Genomic DNA, 6,000 nt, shown 5'->3' on the forward strand with positions numbered 1-6,000 from the left:
AAGCCAGGCCAAGGTCATACACGGGGAGATCAGCAAATGGGGTAAGGAACACAGGACAGGGAGAGGATGGACGGATCAGACTGCGGGACAGGGATAATGGTAACAGGTGGGACAGGGTAGGGACCAGGACAGGGAAACAGGATCAGAACCACGGGTCACAGGTTCAGGGCACAGGAATAGGTTCAGAATCAGGAACGCCAGCAGCAGGTCAGGGCACAAGGAACAATACCAAGGCGAGGTGTGTGTGCACCGGCCGGGTATTTATAATGGCTGCTGTCAGTCATGTGATGCCTGACTGTAGAAGGCAAAACCTGCTCCACACTGCCAGGATCCCTCCGCTGGTGGACACCAGTACTGCAGACCAAAGATTACATAATTCCAGCAGGAGACACCTGCTGGTGGATCGCAGTACTGCATGCCAAATGATTGATATTACCAGCGGAGGGAACCTTTCCTGACAGTATCCCCCCTCAAAGGAGCGACCTTTGGACGCTCCAACTAGCAGTTGCTGGGGAAAGTCCATTGTGTCAAGCTGGGCTATGAGCAAAGTCACATCAAGTTGGGTAACGGGCACTTCAAGCAGGGCAGCAGACAGAAGCACATCGGACCGGGAAGCTGGCACATCGGGCTGGAAGGCAGGCAGCGACACGTCAGGCTGGAAGGTGGGCAGTGGCACGTCAGGCTGGAAGGCAGGCAGCGACACGTCAGGCTGGAAGGCAGGCAGCGCACATCAGGCTGGAAGGCGGGCAGCGGCACGTCAGGCTGGAAGGCGGGCACTGGGACGTCAGGCACATCAGGCTGGACAGCAGGCACATCAGACTGGAAGGCATCGGACTGCAAGGCCGGGACATCTGACTGGAAGGCGTCGGACTGCAAGGCCGGGACCTCAGACTGGAAGGAATCGGACTGCAAGGCCGGGACATCAGACTGGAAGGAATCGGACTGCGAGGCCGGGACATCTGACTGGAAGGCGTCGGACTGCAAGGCCGGGACCTCAGACTGGAAGGAATCGGACTGCAAGGCCGGGACATCAGACTGGAAGGAATCGGACTGCGAGGCCGGGACATCAGACTGGAAGGAATCGAACTGCGAGGCCGGGACATCAGACTGGAAGGAATCGGACTGTGAGGCCGGGACATCAGACCGCGAGGCCGGGACATCAGACCGCGAGGCCGGGACATCAGACTGGAAGGCATCAGACTGCAAGGCCGGGACATCAGACTGGAAGGCATCAGACTGCAAGGCCGGGACATCAGACCGGAAGGCCGGGACATCAGACTGGAAGGCCGGGGCATCAGACTGGAAGGCATCAGACTTGAAGGCCGGGGCATCAGACTGGAAGGCGGGACATCAGACTGGAAGGCATCAGACTGGAAGGCCCGGGGCATCAGACTGGAAGGCCGGGGCATCAGACTGGAAGGCCGGGACATCAGACTGCAAGACATCAGACTGGAAGGCCGGGACATCAGACTGCAAGACATCAGGCTGGAAGGCCGGGACATCAGACTGCAAGACATCAGACTGGAAGGCCGGGACATCAGACTGCAAGACATCAGACTGGAAGGCCGGGACATCAGACTGCAAGACATCAGACTGGAAGGCCGGGACATCAGACTGCAAGACATCAGACTGGAAGGCCGGGACATCAGACTGCAAGACATCAGACTGGAAGGCCGGGACATCAGACTGCAAGACATCAGACTGGAAGGCCGGGACATCAGGCTGGAAGGCGTCTGGCTGGAAGGCCGGGACATCAGGCTGGAAGGCGTCTGGCTGGAAGGCCGGGACATCAGGCTGGAAGGCGTCTGCCTGGAAGGCCGGGACATCAGGCTGGAAGGCAGGCAGCGACACGTCAGGCTGGAAGGTGGGCAGTGGCACGTCAGGCTGGAAGGCAGGCAGCGACACGTCAGGCTGGAAGGCAGGCAGCGCACATCAGGCTGGAAGGCGGGCAGCGGCACGTCAGGCTGGAAGGCGGGCACTGGGACGTCAGGCACATCAGGCTGGACAGCAGGCACATCAGACTGGAAGGCATCGGACTGCAAGGCCGGGACATCTGACTGGAAGGCGTCGGACTGCAAGGCCGGGACCTCAGACTGGAAGGAATCGGACTGCAAGGCCGGGACATCAGACTGGAAGGAATCGGACTGCGAGGCCGGGACATCAGACTGGAAGGAATCGAACTGCGAGGCCGGGACATCAGACTGGAAGGAATCGGACTGTGAGGCCGGGACATCAGACCGCGAGGCCGGGACATCAGACCGCGAGGCCGGGACATCAGACTGGAAGGCATCAGACTGCAAGGCCGGGACATCAGACTGGAAGGCATCAGACTGCAAGGCCGGGACATCAGACCGGAAGGCCGGGACATCAGACTGGAAGGCCGGGGCATCAGACTGGAAGGCATCAGACTTGAAGGCCGGGGCATCAGACTGGAAGGCGGGACATCAGACTGGAAGGCATCAGACTGGAAGGCCCGGGGCATCAGACTGGAAGGCCGGGGCATCAGACTGGAAGGCCGGGACATCAGACTGCAAGACATCAGACTGGAAGGCCGGGACATCAGACTGCAAGACATCAGGCTGGAAGGCCGGGACATCAGACTGCAAGACATCAGACTGGAAGGCCGGGACATCAGACTGCAAGACATCAGACTGGAAGGCCGGGACATCAGACTGCAAGACATCAGACTGGAAGGCCGGGACATCAGACTGCAAGACATCAGACTGGAAGGCCGGGACATCAGACTGCAAGACATCAGACTGGAAGGCCGGGACATCAGACTGCAAGACATCAGACTGGAAGGCCGGGACATCAGGCTGGAAGGCGTCTGGCTGGAAGGCCGGGACATCAGGCTGGAAGGCGTCTGGCTGGAAGGCCGGGACATCAGGCTGGAAGGCGTCTGCCTGGAAGGCCGGGACATCAGGCTGGAAGGCGTCTGGCTGGAAGGTCGGGACATCAGGCTGGAAGGCGTCTGGCTGGAAGGCCGGGACATCAGGCTGGAAGGCATCTGGCTGGATAGCAGGCAGATGATTGGCAGAATCAGGTGGGTGATCAGGTTCAGCTGGCATGCAGGCAGACTGGAGCAGGTTGGTTGATGTGGAGGCAGGTTGCGTTACTGGCAGGATCAAATGGGAAGGAAAGAACTTCCGTCTCTTTTTTAGATTTAGCTGCTGAAGTCCTGTAGGTAGCTGCAGATCTATAGGTAGGGGATGAAGCAGACTGAAGAGAAGGGTTGGAATATGGCAGGGAAGAGGTAACAGTGGCTGGGGGAAGTTCTTGAGGGATAGTAGGCCACGGGAAAGAGGCAGTTGGATTAAAGGCAGGATATGTGCAGCAGGAAGAAACAGGGTATTGATATTTGGTGGGGGGTAGAGTATATTGGGCTGAAACTGAGGTTGCCATAGGTGATGGAGGAAGAGACTCTTGGGCAGGCAGGTGTTTGGTAGCAGAGATGGTTTGTTGTGGGCTGACTGTGGCTGATTGCAAAATACCAGACCATGCTAAAAGTAGTGGTTGTACAAACTGCGGGTTACATACTGCCTGTCTAACAAGGGATTGTACGGAATCAACACATTCTATTATCATCTGTTGGGAACAGGCTGTGTAATGCTCAAAAAAGTAACGGGAATCATCTTCCAGAAGCCATACCAGTGATGTGACTTGATTAATACTGAAAGGGGGAGAAAAATCATCCTGGCCCCCCGGGATGCAGGGCAGGGCCAGCTCTGTGCAGATTTGAATTAACGGCTGAACATCCCCAAACAACATACCGCCCTGATCAATCCAGGAGTGAGCTAAACGAATGGTTTCCAACAGCTGATCACTGGTCCACCCTTTCAGTGTCTGGCGGAGATAGTCACCACTCTCAGACGCCAGCAAAGCATAATAACGAATCACTTCTAAATTAATTTCAGTAAGCAACCTGAACCAAGATGGTTCCTCTGTGTAGCCACTTCTGGTCAGGGATGGCCTTGGTATTCTGTCATGTATCAGATAAGACCAGAACTGTGTGGACTGCAACAGAGGAAACCCAAACGTGTATAAGTGAAATATGATTTATTAAAGAAAGTGAATAATATAAATACAACCACACAGTGCAATAAACCAACCAACAAGACCCCCAAACAACAACAGACAGATATGTACAATAAATGGGAAATGCAAGGACCGTAAACGATAGGCAGGCCAGGGTCATACACAGAGGATCAGCAAATAAACAAGGGCAGTCCAGAATCAGAGTCACAAGCAAGGCACGGGGAGATCAGCAAATGGGGTAAGGAACACAGGACAGGGAGAGGATGGACGGATCAGACTGCGGGACAGGGATAATGGTAACAGGTGGGACAGGGTAGGGACCAGGACAGGGAAACAGGATCAGAACCACGGGTCACAGGTTCAGGGCACAGGAATAGGTTCAGAATCAGGAACGCCAGCAGCAGGTCAGGGCACAAGGAACAATACCAAGGCGAGGTGTGTGTGCACCTGCCGGGTATTTATATTGGCTGCTGTCAGTCATGTGACGCCTGACTGTAGAAGGCAAAACCTGCTCCACACTGCCAGGATCCCTCCGCTGGTGGACACCAGTACTGCGGACCAAAGATTACATATTCAGCAGGAAGAGACCTGCTGGTGGATCGCAGTACTGCACGCCAAATGATTGATATTACCAGCGGAGGGAACCTTTCCTGACAGGAAGCAAGCAGCTGAAAAAATGTAAAAAAAAATATATATAAATGTAAATATGCTACACTTTCTATCTATTTACTAATGCAAGCAGCATAAGGATTAACAATTGTTAGTTCTTATTGAGAGAGTATGTTTCACTTTATTGTATATTAACCAGGAGTTAGATTGATCCCTGTAGGGATAAAAGGGACTGTTTGAGGTAAATCCACTGTGACAATATCATAAATTATATCCAATGTGTTTTAAAACCATTTATACGTATTAGTTAATAGCATTGGTTATTAGTTCAGTTGTGTTGGCTCAGTAAACTTTAGAAAGAAAGTCCAGATATGATATTTTTTACACAGTTACATTGGTCCAGCTTGGACTAATGTATTTATATACCATACCTGTAGGATCCTGCTAAAAGCTGGAAATCACTGTAGCAGACACTGGAAGTTGACCACTCAGCGTGGGCGAAATTCTAAGATTGTTTTGCACTTTCTCAATCAATGTAAAGCACTCTCTGATTGAAGAGGACTGAGACAGGGCAGTGACATCAAACTCTATACCTTGTCCAATCAGAGAATGCTTTGCATTGAGAAAATGCAAAGCATTCTTTGATTTGCCAAGTCAAATGCTCTTCTTTAGCATTTACACAACCCCCCAAAAAAAAAAAAAAAAAAAAAACATAAAATGGTTTCTAGCCATCATATCACTGGGCATGTGTAATTCCTGCGTGCTAATCTTCTGCAGCATTTATACATCGGCAATGCAGTGACCCCGCCCCCTCTGAAAACACGGGGAAAGCCATAGGGAAGTCCTTATTTAAGCAGTGTCAGAAGAATTGAATCTTCACTCGGCTGAAAACTCCCACTGAGGCAGATCATGTGGATGGAGCGGAGAAGAAGCCGGAGCAAGATGAGGGACGAGAAGAGAGGAGGAAGAAGAAGATGAAGAAGAAGATGGAGAAGAAGAAGTTAAAGGAACAAGAAGAACACTGAAAGAAGACCAGAAGAAAGAAGATGAAAGAAGAAATGGAAAGAAGAAGAAATTAATAAAGGACTTGTCAAAAACAGTCTCTTGTGGTTTTTAACCTTTTTGTCACTCTTTTTGTGAAATGGTAGGGGTACATTTGTACCCCATTACCAATTCACACAGGGGGGCGGGATCTGGGGGTCCCCTTGTTAAAGGGGGCTTCCAGATTCCAATAAACACCCCGCCCACTGACCCCCAAGGCAAGGGTTGTGGGGATGAGGCACTTCTCCCCATCAACATGGGGACAAGGTGGTTTGGGGGGCTACCCCAAAGCACCCTCCCAATGTTGAGGGCATG

Source organism: Lithobates pipiens, unplaced genomic scaffold, assembly GCF_037356315.1.
Source record: "Lithobates pipiens isolate NorthernLeopardFrog02 unplaced genomic scaffold, aLitPip1_a1.2 Scaffold_8, whole genome shotgun sequence".
Lineage (NCBI taxonomy): Eukaryota > Metazoa > Chordata > Amphibia > Anura > Ranidae > Lithobates > Lithobates pipiens.